A 12,395-nucleotide genomic window follows, 5' to 3' on the forward strand; every position below is an offset into this window, starting at 1 on the left:
AGAAGATAGATATCCCCACATGTCTGTGGCCTTGGTGGAGATAGTTGGAGAACTGACTTCAGATGGCCCCTGTCCAAGTGGTCTCAAGGCTTCCCTATGTGGTACCAGTATGGTAATTGGCTTTCTTACAAAACAGTTCAGAGCATTATGATACCAAAGTGGATGATGCCAATCTTTTCAAAGGGGATGCCCCACACTGATACAGCTTCATTACCACCAAATTCTTTTGGACAGAGAGTAGTCATAGATCAGAAAAGATTCAAGGATAGAGGACATAAGTTCTTAATAGGAGGAGGAATATTAACCCATGGTCATTTTTAATCTGCCATACCAGTTTTTGGTCAAACAACAAACTTTAATAATTATTCTTGTGTAGACATTTTTGTGATTATAGTAGTAGACACATTCTTACAAGTGATATTGATGAATTATAAAATGCTGATTTGCATTTATGATTTTAACAGATATTACTCTTTTTGTGGAAGTATTGTACAACATATGGATCTTTCTTTATCTCAACACTGCCTAACACAAAAGGTGTTCTCAAATACTTAAAGAACATAGCACTGAAATGTAGAGGGCAGGGTGAAGAGATGAAGAAATTTATAGAAACAGAAAAATAGTAGAGCAAGTAAGAAATCTAATATTTAAAAGTCATTCAATTTCCTGTTATCTGTAGCTTCTCTGTTAAAATTAGATAAGTAGATTATATAATTTCTTAGGATTACAAAAGGATACTAGTAGAATGGACCTATGATTGTATATATTTTAAGATTTTGTAAAGCATTATAATGAAGCAAAAATTTAAAGACATTTTTTTAATTTTTTTTAAAGTTTATTTATTTTTGATGGAGACAGAGTGTGAGCATGAGCTGGGCAGGGGCGGAGAGAAAGGCAGACACAGAATCTGAAGTGGGCTCCAGGCTCCAAGCTGTCAGCACAGAGCCTGACGCGGGGCTCCAACTCATGATCTGTGAGATCATGACCTGGGCCAAAGCCAGATGCTTAACTCACTAAGCCACCCAGCTGCCCCAAAAATTTAAAGACATTTCAAGAGAACATGCAAAATCTGAGGTCCATAAATACTTCAAAGTTGTTTTTTTTTTTAACTCCTTAATGCTTGCTTAGCAATTAGAGCTAGCTTAATTTTATATGATCATCTTTACTAACACAAGTATTGAGAATAATTTTTGAGAACATAATACATATGATTTGATTATAATAGTATCTGTTTAAATATTTATATAACTATTTATTGTAATATCCAAAAAGACATTAGATATTCTAGAGAGATCAAATTAGTCAACAGGACATATTGTCAATAGCTTGCCATTTGCTTCATTTAAGCGAGATCAAAATTTTGAAATTGTTAATATCATCCATATTTAATTTATATATCTATAGTAAATGGTAAGACCAAATTTATTGTATGATATCATGAAAGATATACAAAATATAAAGTTACATTAATATACATGAAAATCTTATGAAAGTTTAAAATCTGGCTTCAGAATTCCTGTGATCATAGGTATCACATATAATAAAAAATATTTGGTGAATATGTCTCAACTCCTAAAGTTTTGACTTCAGGAAGATATTAAGGAAAATTTCAACCGATATATGACACCTTATGAAAGTTGTATAAATGACTCTTATTTCCAAGACCAGTTAAAGTGTGCATGGGAAAAATATTAGCTAAAATATGAAATCAGATGTAATTGAGTGTTATAAAAAAACCCTGAGTTTTCCTATATCCCCTTTAATATTTGTTGTTTATTTTATTTTTTAAGGCAATTTTATTTGGGGTAATTTTTTTAAATTTCAAAAATAATATATCCTAATTAATTTTTTTAATTCCAGTATAATTAACATGCTATATTAGTCTCAGGTGTATGATATACTGATTCACCAATTTTACATTACACATTGCTGATCCTGATAAGCATACTATTAATCCCCTTTACCCAACCCCTCAGTCCATCTCCCCTCAGGTAACCACCAGTTCTCTATATTTAGTCTGTAGTGCTTTTGTTTTGTTTCTTAAATTACACCTATGAGGAAATCATATGGTACTTGTCTTCCTCTGACTGACTTATCTAACATTATACCCTCTACATCAAACCTGTGTTGTTACAAATGGCAAGATTTCATTATTTTTATGGCTGGAAATATTCCATTGTGTGTGTATCTTCTTTTTTAAATTTTTTAAGTTTTTATTTAGTTTCTGTAGAATTTTGTGATCCATCACTTATATACAATACCAGGCGCTCATCACAAGTGCCTTCCTTAATACCCATTTAACCCACCCCCCGCTGACCTCCCCTGGAGCAAACCTTGGTTTATTGTCTATACTCACTTTTATGGTTTGCCTGTCTTATTTTCCTCCATGTTCATCTATTTTGTTTCTTAAATTATACATAGTATATGCTTTTTCTTTATCTATTCACCCATGCATGGACCGTTGGGTTGATTCCATATTTTGGCTATTGTAAACAATGCTACAATAAATATAGATGTGCATATATCTTTCTGAATTAAAGTTTTTGTATTCTTTGGGTAAGTATCCAATAATGGAATTACTGGATTTAACTTTATGGAGAACCTCCATACTGTTTTAGATAGTGGCTGCATAAGTTTGCAATACCCCCAATTCTTGCTATTTCTTGATTTTAGCCATTCTGACAGATGTGAAGTAATAGCTTATTGTGGTTTCCCTAAAATGGTAAGTGATGTTGAACATCTTTTCATGTGTCTGTTTCCCATCTGTATTTCTTTGGAAAAATGTCTGTTCATGTCTTCTGCCCATTTTTTAATTGCAGTATTTGCTAATATAGCAAATGTTTTTTTATATACTTTGGAGACAAACCCCTTATTAGGTATGTCATTTTCAAATGTCTTCTCCAACTCAGTAGGTTATCTTTTTGTTTTGCTGTTTCCTATGCTGTGAAAAAGCTTGTACTTTTGATATAGTCCAAATAATTAATTTTGCTTTTGTTTTCTTTGCCTTAGGAGACATCCAGAAAAACGTTGCTATGGCCAATGTTACAGAAATTATTGCCTGTGCTCTCTTCTAGGATTTTTATAGTTTCCCATCTCAAATTTATGCCCTTAATCCATTTTAAGTTTATTTTTGTGTATGGTGTGAGAAGGTGGTCCAGTTTAGTTATTTTTGCATGTAGTTGTCCACTTTTCCCTGAACCACTTATTGAGAGACTATTTTCTCCATTGCATATTCTTATGCCCTTTGTCAAAGATTAACAAATTGTGAGTTTATTTTGGGGCTCTTTATTCTGTTCCATTGATCTATGTGTCTATTTTTGTGTCACACTGTACTGTTTAGGTTATTATAGATTTGTAGTATATCATGAAATCTGGTACTGTGATACTTCTCATTTTCTTCTTTTTTTTTTTTTCTTGATAGATACTGAATTAAATCTGTAGACTGTTTTGGGTAGTATGGATATTTTGACAATATCTGTTCTTCCAATCCATGAACATGGAAAGTCTTTCCATTTGTTTGTGCTGTGCTCAATTTCTTCCATCAGTGTTTTCAGAGTACAGGTCATTCACCTCCTTGGTTAAGTTTATTCCTACATATTTTGTGATTTTTGGTGCCATGGTGAAAGGGACTTTTTTTCTTAATTTCTCTTTTTGCTACTTCATAATTAGTGCACAGAAATTCAAGGGGTTTCTGTATGCTGTGACCTTACTGAATTCAATAATTCGATCTTGTGGTTTTTTGGTGGAATCTTGAGTCTTTTATATATCAACAGAAAATAGTAAAAGTTTTACTCCCTTCTTATCAATTTGGATGACTTTCATATCTATTTCTTGTATGACAGGTGTGGCTAGGACTTCCAGTACCATGTTGAATAAAAGCAGTGAAAGTAAACATCCTTATCTTTTTCTGATGTTTGAGGAACAGCTCTGTTTTTTTTCCCCATTCAGTATGATGGGGAGTTTTTCATATATGGACTTTATTATGTTGAAGTATGTTTCCCCTAAATCTACTTTGTTGAGAGTTTTTTTTTTTTATCATGAATGGATATTGTATTTTGCCAAATGTCTTTTCTGTATCTACTGCTATAATGTCTTTTCTGTATCTACAGGCTACAGAGCCTGATGCAGGGCTTGAACCCACAAACCTGTGAGATCATGACCTGAGCCGAAGTCAGATGCTTAACCAACTGAGCCACCCAGGCACCCCATTTAATGTATTGTTTAATTAGTTTTGCAGATATTTTGTTGAGGATTTTAGCATTTATCTTCATCCAAGATATAGGCATATGTTTTTCTTCTTTGCAGTGTCTTCATCTGGTTTTGGCATCAAGGTAATGCTGGCCTCATTGAATGAATTTGGACCTTTCCTTCCTCTTCCACTTTTTGGAATAGTTTGAGAAGAATAGGTAGTAACTCTTTTTTTTTTTTTTTTTTTTTTTTTTTTTTAACAAGTGTTGTAGATTTACTGTGAAGCCATCTGGTCTTGGACTTTTGTTCATTGGGAGTTTTTTTTTTTTCTTTATTTTTTTAAGTAGTCTTCACACCTGTGTAGAGCCCAATATGGGACTTCATCTCACAACCCTGAGTTAAGACCTGAGCTAAGATCAAGTGTTGGAGATGTAACTGACTAAGCCACCTAGCCACCCCTGTTGGTAGTGTTTTTGATTACTGATTCAGTCTCCTTGATGTTAATCAGTCTGTGCAAATTTTCTGTTTCTTCCTGATTCAATTTGGGACATTATATTTCTCTAGGAATTTATCCATTTTTTCTAAATTATCCAATTAGTTGGCATGTAAGTTTTCATAATATTCTCCTATAATCCTTTGTATTTGTGGTGTCGATTATTTCTCCTTCATTTATGACTTCATCTGACTTTTTTTTTTTTTTTTTTTTGAGTCTGGGGCTAATGACACCAATTTCCTTGCTCTTTCAAAGACCTAGCTCTTGATTTCATGGTGTTCATTTTTTTTTTTAAGTCTCTCTATCATTTACTTTAGTTCTATGCTGTATTATGTCCTTTCTACTGGTTTTAAGCTTTGTTCCTCTTTAGTGTAAAGTTACATTGAGATTTCTCTTCATTCTTGTGTAGGCCTATATTGCTATACACTTCCCTCTTAGAACAGCTTTTGCACCATCGTATTATCCTTTTGGTTTGTCTCCATGTATTTCATTTAATTTACTCTTTATTGGTTGAGACATTCATTGTTTAATAGCATGTTATCTAACTTCTATGTGTTTGTGTCTTTCTAGATTTTTTTTGTGGTTGATTCCTAGTGTCATAGCATTGTGGTTGGAAAAGGTTCATCTGACTTCAGTCTTTTGAATTTGCAAAAACTTGTCTGTGGCCTAACAGGAGATCTATTCTCTAGAATATTCCATGTGCACTTGAAAAGAAAATGTATTTTATTCTGTTTGGATACAATGTCCTGAATATATCTTTTAGATCCATCTGGCCAAAGTGTCATTCGAAGTCACTGTTTCCTTGTTGATTTTCTGTTGGATGATCTATCCATTGATGTAAGTGGGGTATAGTATAATACTATTTTATTACAATTGATTTCTTGTTTTATGTCTGTTATTAGCTCCTTTATGTATCTGGGTGTTTCATGTTGGATTGTTTCCTTTATGATTAGGTAGTATCTTTCTTTGCCTCTTGTTATGGTCTTTTATTTTTTTTTTTATTTTTTTTTTAATGTTTATTTATTTTTGAGACAGAGAGAGACAGAGCATGAACGGGGGAGGGTCAGAGAGAGAGGGAGACACAGAATCTGAAACAGGCTCCAGGCTCTGAGCTAGCCGCACAGAGCCTGACGCGGGGCTCGAACTCACGGACCGCGAGATCATGACCTGAGCTGAAGTCGGCCGCTTAACCGACTGAGCCACCCAGGCACCCCTTGTTATGGTCTTTTAAAGTCTATTTTGTGCAATATAAGTATTGCACTCCAGCTATCTTTTTACTTCTATTTGCATGATAAATGCTTTTCCATCCTTCACTTTCAATCTGCATTTGTCTTTAGGTCTGAAATGAGGCAGCATATAAATGTATAAAATTGCTTTTTTATACAGTCACCTCATGTCTTTGTCTTTGGGCATTTAGTCTATATAAATTCAAAGTAATTATTGATAAGCATGTGTTTATTGCCATTTTGTTACTTGTTTTATGATTGGTTTTATAGTTCTTTCTTCTTGCTCTATTCCTTTGCAATTGTATGTTGTTGTTGTTTAGTATAATGCTTGGATTCTTTTCTCTTTGTTTATTGTGTGACAGGTTTTTGATGCATTGCTACCATTAGGTTCATATATAATATTTTATGTGTATAGCAATCTATATTAAGTTGATGGCCACTTAAGTTTGAACCCATTCTGAGTACTAAATTTTTATTCCTTCCCCACATTTTATGTATATGCCACACTTTACATTCTTTTTTATTAATCTTTTGACTGATTTTTGTAAATGTAAAACTATTATGTAGGCTAAAGTAGTAAAAGCAATTATAAGTGATTAATGTACTCTATTATATGTTTGCATTTATACGTGAATTTTTTTCATCTCATAATTTTCTTATTCCTACTTACGATCTTTTCACTCAGAATTTTCTTTGTTTTTTATTGTAAGGCTGGTGTAGTGGTCACAAATTCTTTTAACTTTTGTTGGGAAACTCTCTCTCCTACTCTGAATGATAGCCTTGCTGGAGAGAGTATTATTGGTTGCAGGTTTTTTTGGGTTTTTTTGTTTTTTGTTTTCTTTTTAGCACTTTGACTACATTGTGTCTCTCCTTTCTGGACTTAAAAGTTTCTGCTGATATGTTGCTTACAAGAGATTCACTTTAGGCACAGAGACACATGCAGACTGAACATGAAGGAATGGAAAAATATTTACCTTGTAAATGGAAGCAAAAAGAAGGTTAGCGTAGCAATACTTAGACTTTAAAACAAAGGTAATAATAAGAGACAAAGGATACTACATAATCATAAAGAGAACAATCCAAAAGGAGAATAATTGTACATATTTGTGCACCTAACATGAAAGCACCTAAATACATGAAGCAACTGTTAACATAGAGGAATTAACATAGAGGAAGAAATTGACAGTAAAGCAGTATTAGTCCAGGACTTTAAACCCCACTTAGATTATCCAGATGGTAATCATCAAGGAAACAGCAGATTTTAATGATACATTAGACTAATGGATCTCTCAAATATATGAAGAACTTTCTCTCTAAAACCACTGGAATAGACATTCAAGTACACATGAAACATCTTCTAAGATAAAGTTTGAAATTATATAATGTATCTTTCCCACCCACAACTCTATGAAAATAGAAATTACAGGAATAAATATAGAAACACTAATACATGGAGGCTAAATAACATGACACTAAAAAATTAAGGGGTCTACCAAGTAATCAACAGCAAATCAAAAAACACATGGAAACATGTCAAAACACAATGGTACAAAATCTAAAATATAAGTTTGTAGCAATACAGACCTATGTCAAGAAAGAAGAAAAATCCTGAATAAACCTCCTAACATTATTCCTAGAGGATCCAGAAAAAGAAAAAGCTTAAAGAAGCATAAGGAAGAAAATAATAAAAATAAATATCAATGAAACCAGATGTTTGTTCTTTAAAAAAGATAATATTTGTAAACCTTTAGCCAGACTTACCAAAAAGAGACAGAGGACTTAAATAAAGTAGGACAAATATAATTTTATGAAAAACCATATGCCAACAAATTGGATGACCTAGAAGAAATGGATAAGTGTGGAAATCTATAACCTTCCAAAACTGACTCAGAAATAGAAAATTGAAACAAACTAATTACTCACAATGAAATGGGATCAGTAATTAGGAAATTCCAAATCGGGTCCCTGGGTGGCTCAGTTGGTTAAGCATCAAACTCTTGATATCAGCTCAGGTCACGACATCACAGTTTGTGGGACTGAGCCCTGAGTCAGGACTCACTGACATTGCAGAGACTGCTTAGTATTCTCTTTCTCACAAAAACAAGTATACATTTAAAAAATAATATTAAGAAACTCCTAACAATCAAAAGCCCAGGACTAGATGGCTTCACAGGTGAATTCTACCATTTAAATAAGAATTAATACCTGGTGTACCTGTGTGGCTCAGTTGGTTAAGCAACAGGCTGTTGATTTCAGCTCAGGTCATGATCTCATGGTTGTGAGACTGAGCCCTGCATCAGGCTCTGCCACTGCGTGTGGAGCCTGCTTAACATTCTCTCTCTCCCTCTGCCCCTCCCAGACTCCCTGTATCAAAAAACAAACAAACAGGAAAAGAGTACCTATTCTTATGAAACAATCCAAATAATAGAAGACAAAAGGAAACTTCCTAATTCATGCTACAAGTCCAGCATTATCCTGAAACCAAAAATAGACAAAGATACTACAAAACAAGAAAACTACAGGCCAATTATATAATGGAGATAGATGCAAAAATCCTCAGCAAAATATTAGCAAACCTAATCCAATAATACATTAAAAAATTATTCACCATGATCAAGTGAAATTTATTCCACAGTTGCATGGGTGGTTGAGTATTTAGAAATCAATGTGATACAACACATTAATAACAAGAGAAATGATAAAAACCAAATAATCATCTCGATAGATGCAGAAAAAGCATTTGACAAAATACAACATCCATGGATAAAAACTATTAATGCAAAATCAGAGGAAACGTATCTCAACATACTAAATGCCATATATGAAAAAAACAAACAACAGCTAACCAAGTTCTCAGTGGTAAAAAAAAAACAGAGAGCTTTTCCTCTGAGCTCAGGAACAAGACAAAGATGCACACTCTCACCAGTTTTATTCAACATACGCTGAAAGCCCTAGCCACAGCAATTACAAGAAATAAAAGGCATCCAAAGTATTAAGGAAAAAGTAAAACTTCACCTTTTGCTGTTGACATGATACAATATGTATAAAACGCTAAAAACTGCTCCAAAAAACTACTAAACTAATAAATGAATTCAGTAAAGCTGCAAGATACATTAATATACAGAAATCTGTTGCTTTTCTGTACAGTAATAATAAAGTAGCAAAAAGAGAAGTTAAGACAATAATCCCATTTATAATTGTGCCAGAAAGAATAAAATGCCTAGGAGTAAACGTTTAAACCTTCAAAAACTAAATAGGCCACAAACTATGGTAAAGATATCCTAAACTCATGTATTGGAAGGACAAATATGGTTAAAGTGTCCATACTGTACAAAACAATATACAGATTTAATATAATCCTTAAAGTTATGAGACCACAAAAAACCTTGAATACCCGAAGTCATTTTGAGGAAGATGAACAAAGCTGGGGGTGTCCCAATCCCAGATTTTAAGATACACTACAAAACCATAGTAATCATAACAGTATGATACTAGCACAAAAATAGGCACATATATCAATGGCACATAATAGCCAGAAATAGACCCAACATTTTATGGTCAATGTAATCTGTGACAAAAGAGGCAAAAAATACAATAGGGAACAGAATAGTCTCTTCAACAAATGGGCTAGGAAACCTGGACCACTTTCTCACACCATACATAAAAATAAACTCAACTTGGTATAAAGACCTGAATGTGAGACCTGAGACCATAAATCTCCTGGAAGAAAACAGGCAGTGATTTCTTTCACACAGCCATAGAAACATTTTTCTAGGTATGTCTCCTTAGGCAAAAAAACAAATGCAAAAATGAACCATTGACACTGCACCAAGATAAAAAATGAAACAAAAAAATTAACAAAGTGAAAATATAACTTACTGAATAGAAAAATATATTTGCAAATTATATTTCATATGGAGTTAATATCCAGAATATATGAAGAACTTAGGTGACACCAAAAATATTCAATTAAAAATGAATAGACATTTTTCCAAAGAACACATCCATATGGCCAATATACAAATGAAAAAATGTTAAACATCACTAATCATCAGGGAAATGCAAATCAAAATCACCATAATATGTAACCTCACACTCACCAGAATGGCTAGAATCAAAAACATAAGAAATAACAAATGTTGGTGGGAATGCAAATTGGTAGGTGCTGTGGAAAACAGTTTGGAGGTTCCACAAATTTAAAAATAGGATTAACATATAATCCAGTAATTCCATTATGGTATTTCCCCAAGGAAAATAAAAACACTGATTTGAAAAGACATATGCACCCCCCCATGTTTATTGCAGCATTATTTACAATGGCCAAGATATGGAAGCAAGATATCTATCAACAGATATAGAAGATGTGGTATATACGGAATATTGAAATATTACTCAGCCCTGCAAGGAGATCTTTCCATTTGCAACATAATTAATGGACCTAGAGGAAATAATGCTAAGTGAAATATGCCAGAAAGACAGAAATTTCATGTGATTTCACTCAAGTGTGGAATTTAAGAAACAAAAAAAAAAAAATAGACTTTGAAATACAAAGAACTGGTGGTTGCCAGAAAGGAGGTGTGTGTGTGGTGGGGTGGGGATGTGTGAAATAGATAAAGGGATTAAGAGTACGTTTATGATAAACACTGAATAATGTGTAGTATTTTTAATAATTATATTATACTTGAGTAAAAAAGTTAAAATATTTACTTTTAGACTGCCAGACACTGTAGCAATAAATCAAATTGATTTTCTAATAGCTTACTTCATAATTTAATGTCTTTTATACACAGACACCACTCCCGCTCTCACCTTGTTGGTTGGCCGTTCTTTCAGGAATTCTCTGTTGTACTCTCCATTGCAGTGGTGAGTCATTTTTGTTTTAAAATATATCCTGGAATTCTTTTAAAGCAATGATAACATTAATTGAATATTTATCATATATGCAGAAGTTAAGTGCCTTTCATATGAGTCTTTAATCTTTAGCCTTAAAAAATAATGAAGGAAGAAGTATAGTTCATTATCCTTCAGAGGAAATTGAGATCAAGAGAAGCAGAGTTACTTAGCTAAACACATATGCCTAGTGATACACAAGGAGGGTAAATATGTGCCTGTGTAGCCTCCCTGTTTTTCATCCATTCAATGTACCATATATTGATTGCCTGTTATGTGCCTCTCTTACTATTAAGCATCCAAGAGTCTAGACAAATGTGGTTCCTTTCCCTGTGGAATTGACAGTGGCCGAGTGATGACAATTTTACTAAAGAGTAGCAAGGAAAAGAGTATACTATTGAAATCTGGACTGTGGAGCAGGGACAAATCTTTTATTAAGTAGTATCTAATAAAAAGTTAAACTGTGATCTGAAAAGTCATTTATATTTAGCTAAGCAAACACTTATGAAAGACAGGAGTCACTGGACAATGCTTAAAAAATAAATTTTCAAAGTGAACCATGTTGAGTTTCAAAAAATGAAACAAGGATAGTTGCCTGGGGCTCAGAGAAGCTGAAAGAAGAATTTTGTTTTGTTTCCTCTCTCTTTTCAAAGACTCTTTGTATACTTTGTGTTTATGGTATTTAAAAAAAAAAGCTGAATATATGTCAGTATGTTTATTGAAAAAAATGATAAAATCATATTTAGCGCGAATAAAAATAAAATACATCTCTGATAGTCAGAGATAACCACCGTTAGCTCTTTGATGTTTCTCCTTTCTGATATCCTCTCTATGCAGGAATGTGCACATTTTTACAGAGAAAAAAATATGAACTCACAGATTGCTGTGAAGACTTTTCATTAATGTGATATTTTTAATTCTTTTCCATATGCATAGATTTTCATCTGCAAAATAACGCATGAATAGTATGGTACTATATAAGAATGGACAGATAGATCACTATGCTACTGTACGCAAACATCAGACTAAAGAGGTAATTTATTTAAAAATTATTTTGAAACATTTCTTAATAACATGCAAAAACTCTATTTTAATCCTTAACTTCTTTTTTTTTCATATACTCTACAGATCTCAACATGAATGACTATTTTGCCTAAATTTATACTCACAGACTTGGAGTAAGATGGAGGTATGAAATGAACATAAGCTTTCAAATGAGATTATTTGTAACATAAAAACAAATTGATCCCACTTAATAAATTACCAATAAGCTCTACTTCATGACTTCATTGGTATTATACAATATTTCAAGAGAAAATTACAAACATACTTGCAACACAGATAAAGCGTTGATATGTAAGCAGCTTGTATAATGTGGGAAATTTTCCAACGCTCAATTGGAAAATCTGGTAAAATTCATGAGCAGAATAAAATTTTAAAACATACCTGACAATCTCACGCCCACACCAAACAAAAAGAATCCTCAACTCTTCTGTACAATTTCTCTTTATATTCCTGCTATATGACATCAAGCTCACTTCTGATGATGCTCTTTCTCTTGAAGCTCTCTTAAAAGGTGTAAGACAGGTGCACCTGCA

The 12,395-nt window shown here is 33.0% G+C and overlaps 1 long non-coding RNA gene across 1 annotated transcript; it reads left to right on the plus strand.

Annotated features, from left to right (window-relative positions):
* Window positions 1-10,710: 10,710 nt before the first annotated feature.
* On the plus strand, window positions 10,711-12,066 carry LOC115524099. Its single transcript, XR_004344124.1, has 3 exons — window positions 10,711-10,770; window positions 11,734-11,830; window positions 11,926-12,066. It is a non-coding gene; the product is annotated as an uncharacterized LOC115524099 (long non-coding RNA).
* The last annotated feature ends 329 nt before the right edge of the window (window positions 12,067-12,395 follow it).

The sequence above is a fragment of the Lynx canadensis genome, chromosome C2, assembly GCF_007474595.2.
Source record: "Lynx canadensis isolate LIC74 chromosome C2, mLynCan4.pri.v2, whole genome shotgun sequence".
NCBI classification, from domain to species: domain Eukaryota; kingdom Metazoa; phylum Chordata; class Mammalia; order Carnivora; family Felidae; genus Lynx; species Lynx canadensis.